Below are 14,282 nucleotides of genomic sequence, written 5' to 3' on the forward strand. Positions count from 1 at the left end.
CTGTCTGAAGCGACGACTCCGAGCGACGCCAACAAGTCGCTGCGAAAAGGCTGATTCGCTAAAGATGGATTCTCCTGAGAATTCTAACGGTCGACGGGAGTTTACAACCACTCTAAAGTATTCAGTCTCACAGCACGGAATGTGAACCTGTTCAGTAAATTCAAAGACTTGTTGCACTCTGGGCTGAAAGAAAATGAAAAACCAGGAGCCAGAAAGAGCAGCGAGACCCTCTGCTGCGTTGAGATAAAGTTTTTTCATTCACAAAAACAGAAGCAGCAACAAAACAGAATGAACTACTGGACCCGTCAAAGTACAACCTCCAAATTCTTCAGATCAACACTACGCTCATGAAATCTTTTCATTTTTTCCCCCCGATCCAACTGAACCTAGCATTAAGTTGATTTTTGTAATTTTTTTCTTCTTTTGAGGACAGTTCAGAGTCTCGGCAGAGCGGAGGGTGGAGCTGAGCGAAGCCTCGCTCTGCTGCTCACAGGAAGTGGAACATGTCCTGATGAGAACACAACGCAACACGCTGCGGAGCGGTTCATCTCAAACGTCTCCAAACAAAACAGACGACAAGCACAATGTCATGAAGTAAAGAGAGCCAGACGACCGCGACAAGAGGGGCAGCTGCATGTTCTCCCGTCTCGTAATTCAAATAATATGAGCTGGATGACAGTTGGGGCCGATACAGCGATTCGCTGCTCTGCAGCGTCAACATGAAGCAAGAGCACTGTATGAGTTGGCGCTGTGATGGACTGGAGGCCCGTCCAGGATGTATTCAGAGGATGAACGGATGGACTGTTGTGTATCAACGGACTCAAGTCCGATGGCTTCATAGACTACATCATGGACAGTTTACAAATCCAAACAGACTTCACCGATACCAAACACAGTCAAGTTAGTAGAGATGCACTGAGGAGCAGAAGTCCTGGTACCAACTGTCAGCTACTATAAGCTTCATATGAAACCATGCATGAAGACTGCAAACTGGTGCAGCATCAGGTCCAAAACCCGGTCCATCCCTGCAGGTTAGTGTTAGGTATCTACTGTAATTAGCACTACTACTACGGGACAATTGTACCAACTGCACATCAGGCCGTTGTGACACTTGTTCCTGAGACAAGTACACTTAGTTTATAAGATATTCTGTTAAAGTGTAAACATGCCCACACGTTCCGGAGATACCAACACACACACACACTAGTGTTCCAAACATCCTCGATAAGGATGTCAGCTCTTGGTTGGCAGCTGACATCAATACCAAATTGTCCAATTGTGAAAAAAGTCCAACCTATCTGTCGGGGCCCCGCCCAGACGAACATGCAATAAAAGCTCTGTCTCATCAACAATCCTTTCGGGGCGAAATACTTTGTATCTTTCCCTGCAAGGTCCAGCGCTGAGCATTACATTGGATCTCCGGTTATCTCCGGAACATGTGGGTATGTTTACACTTTAACAGAATATCTTATGAACTAAGTGTACTTGTCTCAGGAACAAGTGTCACAACGGCCTGATGTGCAGTTGATGCAACTGTCCCATAGTAGTAGTGCTAATTACAGTAGATACCTAACATCAGTCTACGACTGCATGTTTCCGAGTTGAGGAAACACAGGATGCAAGATGAATTAGAGGCAGGAGAACAGAGGAGAGGAGGGAAAATAATACAGTACGCTCCACGGATATCAAGAGGGCGATGAGCAGTGTGAAACAAGAAGCATGAGAGAGGTGGAAAGAAAGTAATACAACTACCAGCAAAGCCATAAAATGCAAAAGAAGAATGATGCATGATGAGATAAAAAGGAGAAATGAGGAGGTGGGGAGACAATAAAAGGAAGACGAGAGAAAGAATGGAATCAATGGACGCTCAGAAATGTAGAAAAAGGAGAAGAGAGAGAGAGAGACGAGAGGGAAAAGCTGAGGAGGAGAGGAGAGGAAGGAAGGAGCGTTTGTTGTTTTTGCTGTGCATGAGTCATCGTCAGATCCTATTATGACTGAAGCAGCGTTACTGCTCTCGCCCACTGCTAACCTACGGCTACACGCCTTCCCCACACACACACACACACACACACACACACACAGAAGGGTTGCCACTGCTATTTCTGCGAGGACATCACAAAATGCCAAGGTAGCAGCTTTTCTCTCAGGGGCCACAAAAACACATTAACAAGATTACAATTTACAGATACAGCGAATACAAATAAGATTAGGACTCACAAAACATGGAATTGTGCAACGTTTGACACTCAGACATCCGCCATCATTTGCCTTTGTTGTCTCACCTTTGAAGCTCACAATTCGATCAATGGCTTCACCTACACGGTGCCGTTCTGCCGCCATCAGACTAAAGCCACTCTGTGAAATCACATTTAATTGCATTGAGGAGAACTTTGTAGCTTTGCCGCAAACTGGGGAATGATTGACGCGTTGCACATCATCGCTGTGCACAAATACGTATGAAGGAGCTTTAATTACAGTAAAACCCTGAATTTCTCCCATTGCACCGATGTGAAATCAGTCCTTCTGTGTTAGCATAATGGAGCATTAAAATATAGTAAAAGATAAAAATGGTGCTGCTGCTCTTCATAGCCACACATGGGTCACCGGCGAAAAACGGCATTGTGGGTAGGGTTGCCGATGATACGGTAAAAATTCATCTAAAAATAGCAACAGTATCAGTTTAATTCCCATAATTTAAAAAAATCTGCTGCACATTTTAGCCCATAAAGACCGAAGATGCTGGTAAAGATAATCTCTTTAGCGCTTTATTAATGAATGTTTGTCTGTGTGTGTATGTGTGTGTATGTGTGTGTGGTTGAGTTTTCAATATAATACTTATTCACGACTAATATATTGCACTGATTTCTACATCTCTACATTCTGTAATCTGTATTCTATTCTTTCTGCTGGAAGACACTTCTCTGTAAAACAATCCGTTCGTTTAATGAACTGCACTGTCAGGTATAAAACCCGGTGGGAAAATGTCGTGTGGATCTTTCTGAAAGGTGTCCTGTCATTTATGCGGTACTAACTGATCAGACTGATTCAACGGGCCAACAAGCAAGTCAAGTTAATCCAGTGACCATCGAGCGGTTTGTCGCTGACCAAACTGTGCCTCTCCATACAGACTCATCAGCTGGTTCGCTTCTCTAGAAGAAATAAACGTGATGCAGGTCATCGTCTCGCTCTTTCCCCGGACAGACTGAAAGCTCGTCACACATTCAGACGATCCCTTCAGGAGCGGCTTGGCTCGCCAGCGTTCGGGAAATGCCGGGACGATGGACCGCGCCCTGACGCCGCCTCGCTGAGGAAACACTGCCGGGCCAGACCGGACGAAAGGACCGGCCCGGGGCCGACGCCACGTGACAGACACTCTCCGCTGGTCCGAGCAGGGAGCTCGGAGCATCAACAAGAGCAGCCACACATCCTGCACCGTGTCCCAGTAAAGCCGTCGTACATTTTTATTTCAGCTCCTGTTCACCCCGAGCATCCCCTGAACGACAGAAGAAGATTACTTTTACAGGATGTACGCTCTGCATGCTCCGCAGCACCCAAGACGCCGCCGCCACAAAGATGTGGAATCAGAGTGAAACATCGCAGCAGGTACAGCGTTCGCACTTTGCTTCCAGAACTAACACCGTCTGAGTCTCGTCTCGAGAATGACTGAGTTTTCTTCAATCTTCAGCAGCGAACACAAACCAAACCAGAACGCCGCTCAGCGCTCTCCTGACGCCTGACCACCTTTCCATCACGGCAGACCCTTCAGCTGGAAGCTGTAGTCTCCTCGAGTGTCTCAGTCACACAGGACTTCCTCGTATTGCCGTGTTGAAATGTCAGAGGAAGCTTTAGATTTGTCACATTTCACAGGAAACCAATGATTTGAAGCTAAAGCCTTGAAACTTTCTTTGATTGGATGTTGTCTCAATGACCATTAAGCCCTGATTAACTGGCTGAGGTTCTCAAATGCTTCACAATCAGCTCAAATTGGCTTCAGGTGCTCGTGTGGTGAGGGCAGCGGGAATCAAACAAGCGACTTTCATACCTAAATTAGTATTATTAAATACTGACAGGAAGTCTTGGAAATGTGTGTTTTGTTCCATGAATCTGGTCGTTTATTTAAAGGGGATCAATCATGAAAAAAGGACTTTAATAAGCTTTTAAGTTTGTTAGTGTGTGATAACCTCATGAAACCTTCAGAGGCAACTGTTGTTGTGATACTGGGCTATACAAAAATAAATTGATTGATTGATTGATTGAGTTCACTGGGTGTTTCTCTTCATTCATGCATATCTGAACAATCTGTATGAATATTCAGTCCAAGCTCCACCCCCTGAAACAACTGGCTCACCACTGAAATACCTAGCCCGGTGGAACCAATCATGAAGACAATCTCCACAACATGGCTCTATAGATATATACAATATAGTCTTGGCAGACGTGTCCATCTACCATCAGCGTCATATGTCTATGCCCGTCATGGCCACGCTGTTATGCTGGTTCCGGGGTAGCGGGAAGTCCAGTTGTTATTGTTTCATAACATAAAAGTACTCCATAGTGCTAGCCGTGCTAAAATAGCTTATTATTGACAGTAGGTGACTTTGGCAGGATGTTGCTCCTTTAATGTTTGGATTAACGCTTCTCAGCAATGAAAACAGGGAGGTTTAGTTCAGCGTTTCCATCAATGTCCAGATTACGGCCTACGGAGGTCTTTGGAGTCAGGACGTATTGCAGGAAGTACCGTCCAGAGGATGGAGACGGACATGGTCACCAGCAGCGCTCTGATTGGCTGAGGTGTTTTACACCAGCAGCCAACGATCGGAATGCTGACCTGGAGACTCGTCAGATGCTCCACATGGTGGCTCCATGAGCCTCGGCGTTCAGCTCTGAGCCGGGGGGGACGGACCGCCGCTGGTCTGCTGCTGCTGCTGTCGTCTGCAAAAAGAGTTCAGTGGCAGAAAAAACATCGACGGACCGGAGCTCCGTCTCAACCCGGCGCCGGTGAGAGTCTCTGGAGATGAATTGATCTCACATTTTCACACAATAAGCAACGGCGCGGAGAAATCTCTGCTTCGATTCCAGACGACCCGGAGAAAAGTCAACTTCTCCAAACATCTGCTCAGCAAAATGCTGCTGACTGCAGTTCAGAAAACCAGAACAAGTCTGACCTGCTGCCTCGATTTCCGCAGTGTGTGCAGAAGTGCACCGTCACATTTCTTGCTCAACAACTTCGGTCTTCAACATGGAGACTAATTAAGACTAGAACAGACAGGAGTTTCCATAACCTGCTCCTCTCTACAGCCACTGAAGTGATTGGTTAATATCTGTGTTCACTTTGCAGCATGAGGCCTGATGGGTCACCGAAGTGACAATGAGAAAACACTGCGTGGATTGTTCATGAGAAGATGACACTGTGTGTAAAAGTAAAAAAGTGGAGCGTTATCAGTAGATGTAAATACGTCCAATCAGAACGCTTCACAACCCCCAGCGTTAAGCCGGATCTAATCCTTCATGTTTCCCATGTAAACACTTAAAACTCTGAATTACCTAATTCAGGAAAAACTAATTCCAAATTAAAAACACAATAATGCCACATTTTCATCTGTCTCGTTGTGTCAGTGGAGTTTGTTACAGACATTGAAGACACTCATTAAGAAGAAAAGGCTTCATGCTCTCAACCACTGCTGCTGTGGTTTAATCCTGACAGATCAATACGGCGTTGATTTGGTTCCATGTTGTGATTTCAGGGGAATAATGAGCCGCTCCTCACACAGATGTAAAAAACTTGTCTTGTAACGTTGCGCTTTTCTTCCCAGTCGTCTCTCAGCTGGTAGTTTTTGCTCAGTTTCTCATCATCTGTGTCACTTTGTGTTTGAAATGACGCCAATAAACCAAATCATGACCGAGGCGCTGCTGCTCGGTGCCAGAGAGCGGCGTTTCCCGGCGTCGCACTGCTGTCCAGCCTCCTCCGACTCCTCACTTCACTTCCCATCCATCAGCGATAACACAACTAAGCCTTATTAAAACTTTGCTTCCTTTTTTTTTTTCGCGGGGCCAGTCGAGCCTCAATCACACACTCGCAGTGTATCACACATCACACACACAATCACAGCCTCGCTCTCCAGTAACCAGAACATTATTTGATCTTCCAGCCTGCTGATTAATAGGATCTCCTCCTGCGGCTGATAAGGACTGGAAGCCGGCCTTCTATCTTTCTCCTTGGCGCTCTCGTCCGGTTTTATCTGTGTCTCTCTTATGACTTTCCCTGTCAGGTCTCTTTCTCTCTCTCGCTCCCTCTTTCCAGCCGCCGCTCCGTCCCTCTGCCTCGTCTCGGGTCCGTCTTCGCCTTATCTCTCATTCAGATCACGGAGGCCATTATTATTTGTACCCTTAAATTTCTCCCCATCCCCTCTGCATGATGGATGAGTGTTACACACAGCGGTCTGCCTCTGACAGACACACACACACACACACACACACACACACACAGGGTTGCTTATCCATAATCTGTCCTTCAGCCAGGGAATGAGATGTTTTGATCAAACAATTGTTACACGGTGGAGGGGAAGCTACTTATAAATGCATTACACAGCAGTCATTTCCTTTTAACAGCATGCACGCGCGCGCGCACACACACACACACACACACACACACACACACACACACACACACACACACACACACACACACACACACACACACACACACACACACACACACACACACACACACACACACACACACACACACACACACACGTGAAAAACAAGTGACGGCCTGTGTTCTGTCTTTATGTCAACAATCCAAATCTTTCTCTTGGTCTGACTTTTCGTCTGCTTTGCCTGGAAGCGCCTGTTGTTCAGGGTGAAGGAGTCAAACAATCTCCCAGCAGGCTCTGCTTCACCTGTTGTTGTCAGAATCTTCAATCATGGCATAAACAAGACCCAAAGACCCAGGGCCAGGCTTTTCCTCCAGTATATAGACTCATCCCTGTGATAAAACGAGACCATCTAAACCAGTGTTTCTCAAACTATTTAAACCAAGTACCACCTCAGAAAATATTGGGCTTTCCAAGCACCACCGTTATGACCAAAGTAAAAAAAATAAATAAAATACAGAAACATAGTCTACTCTGTTCAACTAAGGGTGTTCCTCGGTTCCACTCCAACTGAATCCAACTTGCAGATAACTGGAGTCATGTCTCCTTACTGTCTTGCGTCGTTTGTTGCTAACGCTAGCAGATGACGGTGACACGTCGGCTACGCTGCTTGAATAGCCACGAGCACTCGTGCTCGCTTCACTGTCATCAACTTCAGTTTCAGCAGGGCTGCTAGTTGAATTCTCCCTCTGTTCTGCACTTCTTTTCCTAATAGCTCCTGTTTGGAGCCACATTTGTAGCGTTTTAGAACCTTTTATTACACCTCCGCACGCGAGCGTGACATGACGGTGAAGCTAGGCTAGCTTAATGATGGATGACGTATGTGTACGCTGCTACGTGACTGAACGTGACCAAGTCGCAGTTCAACACAATATATTAGAAGATAAAAAATGAATGTGAATTACAATTGATTTTATGTATTTTAATATGAAATTACTATTATTTTGGTGGTAATATTTGTTTGTGAATGTTTTGACTTTTGGCTAAATTTTCAAAGAATATATATATATATATATTTCTGAGTCCCCCGCGTACCACTAGAGGGAGCTCACGTACCACAGTTTGAGTATGGGGGATCTAAACGGTGTCAGCAACATGGCGTGACGTGAAGACGAAGTACTGGAACTGTCCTCTGAACCGTCATTCCCACAGAAACAGCCTTCCCAACTAGGGCTGGGTACCGTTAGATATTTTTCAGGTACAAGTACTTTTTCGATACCTCACGTACGGTACCGATTCCTGAACGGTACTTTCTTCGGTACCTGCCTTCACAGCGCACAGACGACGCCATGATTGCATTTGCATTTCATGCCACTAGGTGTGCTGTTTGCGTGTTCAACCTTATTTTACACAGACACCACAGAGGAAGAAGGGCGCTGCAGCCTCTGCAGGCTCTCTCTGCATGTCGTTAAAAAAAGACCGTGAGCCGGTAAGACGTGGTAATATGTTCAATGATGTGATGCAGTGTTTTTTTCAGTGAAAGAGACGAACTGAACCATCGTTTCCGCGCAGGTTTATTGACCGCGTAGCCACTTTAAGAACCGAAACTGGTACCCGTACGCACGTCTCTTGCTCGGTACCGGTACATACCGGAGTTTTTTGGTTCGTACCTCTGAGGTACCGTTAAACGGTACCGAGCCCTATTCCCAACGCAATGGATGTTCCAGGCGTGCAGAGAGAAGGTGTTGGATGAATGAATGAATGATTCAATGGAGGAAACCTGCCAGAAAACGTGGTGAATACTTCAGTTAATGTGAGAAAACTGCCAGTTTTCTGGAAAGTGGAATCACAGCAGCTGGAGGTAGTTTGGTGTCTGATGCCAAACTGAGCCGTGACCAGACTGAGAGTCACGCCACACGGGCCTCTGCCGGTAAAACAACGGCACCGGAGCTGCGGGGGGCGGAGGAAGGAAGGCGGGCGTGGCGCTTCATCCTCCTCACACTGCCTGAACCCGCCGAAACGATGAGAGACGAGGACAATGAGACACCCGAGAGACATCCATGAGTCCATCGGCAGTTTTCACTGGACGGCAGGGTCAGTGTGTATCCAGCATACTAAGAGAGACTGACACACACACACACACACACACAGCAGTAAACAGACCAATAAACATTTCTCCTGCTCTGCACTGCCTCGACTCAGAACAAACACACCTTTTTCACTCACTCATAAACACAAACACAGTCCTGTGCCGAACACCAGCACACACAGGCTCAAACACACACACACACAGATTAAGTCAAGGAGTCGAGCAGGGGTTTTCAATCAGGAGACAAACATGTTCCGCTGGCACAACGTCACACTTCCTGCACCTGGGATCGAACACATTAACATCAGGGTGCAGTGGAGGGTTGTTCCTCTGGAGGCTTTCAGCCAATGGGAGGACGTGAGTGAGGCTGAGCACTGCTGAGTGATGAGGTGCGGGATGAAAACGGCTTTTCGCGTCACGCTGAAGGTGCTGAATGTCTGTCGAGGTCACGGGTCCGATTCCTCACAATGGAACAAGACATGCAAATGCTTCAGGAGCTCATGACACAAAAACAGATTCTCTGTCCATACGAGGACACCAGACTCCGAAAATAGGCCACATTTGACACAATCTGTCTCATCATAAAGAGATTTTTACTCGTTTTAATACTTTAATCTCAAAATGTTGTCATAATGTGCGTGAAGCATGCTGCGGGTCAGCAGATTCTCACTTTGCACCAAAATCGCTGAATCTTGCAATGCCAGTTTGCACCATAAGATGGTGTTTTGAGTCACTCCAGAGGTCAGAAGGAGCAGTTTAGGCTACAGACTGAACCAAACACAGATGACAGCCTGGAGCCAGTGTGGACTTCAGGACGCACAGCCAAGGAAGAGCGAAGGCAACTTGTGGGAAGCGACTGAACAGAGTCAGCCGAAACCTTCGCCCTCAGCCAATAACCTCTCAAGGTGTTTCCTGCAGCAGCAGAAAATTAATCAGCTCCTATAAGAAAAGTTAAGGGAAATGACAGCAGCGCGTTCTTGAACCCAGCAGATTCATCATCATCATTCTTCCTGCTTTAAATCATATTCAAGGTGTTTCGCAGAAAGAAAATTACATAAAGGCCAGAGAGACGTGGGAATCAGAGCTGTGCGGTCCTGACCTCAACGCTCTCACTCTCACTCTCACTCCGGAGAAAACCCGCCCCGCTGTCACTCCGGCGCACACGCGGCACAGACGTCCCCAAGTGCGCACATATGCGCACCGTCCGTGCGCCATGCGCGCACGTCGGGGCTGACCAGCAGGATCACCGTCTGCCTCCCGCCGCGTGCATGCTGCAGGACGAACACGCCCCCTCCCATCCCCTCGCACGCTCGCTCGCTCGCTCTCACACGCACGCGAGCCGACCTGCCAGCATCAGTAGCTTCGCGCGCCGTCTCCGCTGAAACGGCGGAACAAACGCGTGGTGACACGTGTGCGCAACTGAGCGCAGCTTCACGCGCGCGCATGTGCCAAATCATACACACACACGCACACGCGCAAACACAATTAAGAGCAGCTGCAGGTGCTCTCCAATCAGCACGCGTGCGCGCGCACACACGCGCTTCCAGTGAACCAGAAAAAGCCTCGTGAAGCAGAAAGTGTGTCCAACACACAAACAAGCCGACAACAACCCCGCACGCATCTGCACGCGGCCGCCGTGCGCAGCGCCGCACGCGCGCAAAATGCACACACGCAATGCACGTGCCAGGCGCGTGCGGGTCAGCTTGGCGTCCTACCTTCCTCGTGCATCCGCTGCAGACAGAAAGTGAGGTTCCGCCGCCAGCCCGGCATGGTGAGGAAGAGTCCGGCTGAGGAGGAGGAGGAGGAGAAGGAGATCCTGTCCGGCGGAGGTTACTCCCTCTGGGCGCTTTGAACTCCTCTTCTCGCCTCTCTTCCCACTTTCCGCTCCTCCGTGGTTCAGCCCGGGGTGCCTGCTGCCTGAAGCCGAGGAGCTGCTGCGTTCTCCGGCTACGACCCCGCTGACGGTCCGTGTGACAGGCGGTCCCGCTGCGGCACCGACACGCTCTCTCTCTCTCTTTCTCTCTCTCTCTCTCTCTCTCTCTCTCTCTCTCTCTCTCTCTCTCTCTCTCTCTCTCTCTCTCTCTCGTCCTCTCTCCCTCCCCCTCCCTCACATTCCCCCCTCTTTTGAATTTTCCTCCAGACTGACCATCCAGAGGATCAGTTCATTCATACCTACTTAAAGTCAAAATAAAAAACTTCTGTTGCCTGGTGTGTGTGTTTACTCAGGAATAACATGCAGACCCCTCACTGGAGTGGGGTTTGAACCAGTGACCCTCTCAGTGAGGGTGTTCTCCACTGTCCCATCTCAATGCAAACTGCAGCAATCGATTCTATATCTGCATCTTGTTTCAGTGTTTTTATAGAATTAGAAGACATGGAGCCTGAAATGAGGAAGGTTCACTGTCAGTATGCAAATTTATACAACATCACAATCAACACAAACAGTCTGGCCTTAAAATCCTCCATAATGTTGACTGTATCTAGGTTACAAGAGTTAGAAACTGCACGTTTGATCAATATTTACACTTTACCTGAAATGACATTTTTAATCTGTTTCTGTTAAAATGGAAGAAATGTTCTTGTGCTTCTTCACAAAGGTAAAGAGAGAAGCCGTCATCCTGCTGTCCTACTCTGTTCATTAACTCTCTGACTTTGTGCTGTCGGATTCCAAACTCTCACAGATCACTTTTAATCCACTCCAGGATTAACCAGGTCTCATCCTGTGGGAAGAGGTCAGTTCTGGATGTGCAGCTCGTCTTATTCAGCGCAGACGGACGAATTTCAACACGTTTAATGTCCCGATGAGGACGATGAGCATCAGGAGGCCTGAACCAGAACAGCTGCCAGTCCGAGCTGCGCCAGATCCACTGAAAACACAAGACACTAGGTGGGTGGGTCTGTCTGTCTGTCTGTCTGGACGCTTAAATAAGAAATAAGGATATGAATCATCAGTATTCCCACAACATCACACACACTTTATACTACTCCTCCATTGATGAAATGTCAAATGAGTGCTGGTAGCTTGGAACATTTAGGAAAAGGGATGGTAAACAAAATCATCAATTATGAAAAAAAATACTTTATTTCTCAGAGTGTAAATGGGTTTTTTTTTTCTGTTTTGAATGTAACTTGGATTAGCAAGAATAGTCTGGACAAAAAAAAAAAAGAGTACGTTATCACGGAGTGAATAAAAAAGCTAAGAAAACACACACACACGGCCATCTGCTGTCTGAAGAGGCTGCTGGCCCCATATCTGTGAGATGAAAATATACTGGATTCCTGGAGGTGAAATCATTTGGACACTGAGTAGAAGAAGTATCTCCACTGCTCGACGTTAACTGTGTTTCATGAAAACAGCGCCGGATTTTCAGCTGGAACCTCAAACCTTGCTGATTCAGTCTGGAAGCGCCGTGCTGTGTGAAGAGTTGTGCGACTCCTTGAACCCTCTGTTGTCAATCATTCCCTTCCTGACTCTGGAATCGCAGACATGACTTATTTAGACGCACTGGGAGAATATTTAACTCACTCTAATTTGCATTTTGTTAATCAGATATTGTGATTATATTATTTATGTAAAGCTTTCCAGATTTTCACGATTCTCCTTCACATTAACACTCTACCTGGTTCCTATTGACGTCCACTGAGCATGTGCAGAACATCTCTTCACTGCGGCCGTGGAGCAGAGTTTAAAACTGTATGTTTCATCCTAAAACTTAGTTGCTGCTTCAGCAGAAACTAAGACTTCACTGTGACAACATTGATCAATCAGTGGAAACCTGTCAATAAAGCACTGATAAACCTGAAATCTGGTGAATTCACCTGAAAACTGAGCGAAGCTCCGTCTGAAAGAGCCTCTCAGCTCCTCTTAGGGTCTTTTATTTCATGAATATGAATGATTTCTGCTCAGAAGCGTTTCACTTGAGCTCATTGATCCTGTGTGGCCACTCGCATGCATTTGATCAGTTAGTCTGTCTTAATTAGTCTGGAGCTGTTTGTTTACCAGCCAGACAAATAAGCTCCTCCAGTCCCCTGGAAACCAACGAGCCGAGCTTAAATCAATCAGACGCAGAGTTTTTGGATCAGGAGGAGTTCAGCCTGAAGGATGGAAGAGAAGAAGAGGGAACCTGCCCGAGCTGAGTCCAGCAGACCTGTGCTGCCCTCTGGTGACGCTTTACACTCAGTGCCTGGTGAGGGGTAACACACACACCATGAAACTTTTCTCCCCGAGGGAAGAGAGGGAGCAGCACGTGGCTGGAGGAGAAGTCCTGAATCTGTTAGAGCTGCAGGATCAATGGCGAGAAATTCAGATCAGTTCAACCAGAGACACCCGAGAAAAACCAACACTTCACAAGAGCAGTGCAGACGGTGGAGCAATGGTTCAGGGGGTTTGGGTAGAGGTAAGGAGGGCAGACAGACTTGTGGAGAGGGGTTCGAACCGTGGTTCGGTCAGGGGGTAAATGTGTTTCTCAGTGCAGTCAGCGTGGCTTCACTGAGGAGGTTCAGACGTCTTGGTTTCCTCCCACTGGGGGTCTAACCAGGACGGAAGCACAGGGAGGGGACCCAACAGCCGGTCCAGGATCTGGAGGGATCTGCAGGGGGGCAAGACGACAGGGTTCCACCCCATGAGGGAAAGACACCAGTTTTAATCCACCTCACTCAAAAATCAGAAGCCACTGCGGTGTGAACACGTGAGTCTAAAGAGCAAGTTGGAATGACTTCCTGTGGGAAATCTGTATAAAGACAAACGGGTTTCACTTATAGTAGAGTTGGGCGGTATCCACATTTTGATACCGTCATACTGTCTCCACATCCCGGTATCCGGTATTGCCGTGACTAATTAAATAAAAAAATTATAACTCAAGGCTCAGACAGCATCACCAAGCTGTTGGCTTGTCCCTACACCGTTCAGAAACTGAAAACCAAACACTAAAAATGAAACAACAACAACATAATTTGCAGAATATTAACTTTTATTAGCAACAGCTTAAAAAGCGCAAATACAACAATTAGCATAACCATCCAGAACAGTTTTTGCGCAGAGTGCGCCGCGCACACATCAATTAAATTAAAATCACAACCTGAACAAGTTTTAATAACAAAAAGAGCAGCTTCTAAAAAGCTTTACATACAACAGTCAAACAATTAAACTAACCTGACCATCCAGAACAGTTTTTGCGCAGAATGCTCCGCGCACATCAATTAAATTCAATTCCCTTCGTATTGCACAATTTACAAACTGCCTCGTCAGTACACCACTCTCCCTTCTCGTTAGCTCGGAACCGAAATGCTGCCGGTCCGCTGCAGTAGTGGTCTGCTTTGGGACCAGGTCACTCGGTGCGTGACTCGCCATCTTTCTCCCGCTCTCTCTGTCTCTCTCTGTCTCTCTCTGTCTCTCGCTCTGTCTCTTGCTCTCTCTCGCGCGCTCGCACTGTCACGTGACGACGTCATGTTCATAAACTTAATCAAAAGTTTCCAAAATTAAACTACTGTGGAAGTAAAACTGAAAATTCAACCACATGTAAGTGCTGCTGGACAAAGAATCATTTTTAGGCATCGAATAAATGATGTTTTATATTGAATCCTTATCTTCTATATCA

Source organism: Salarias fasciatus, chromosome 5 (assembly GCF_902148845.1).
Source record: "Salarias fasciatus chromosome 5, fSalaFa1.1, whole genome shotgun sequence".
Taxonomy (NCBI): Eukaryota; Metazoa; Chordata; class Actinopteri; order Blenniiformes; family Blenniidae; genus Salarias; species Salarias fasciatus.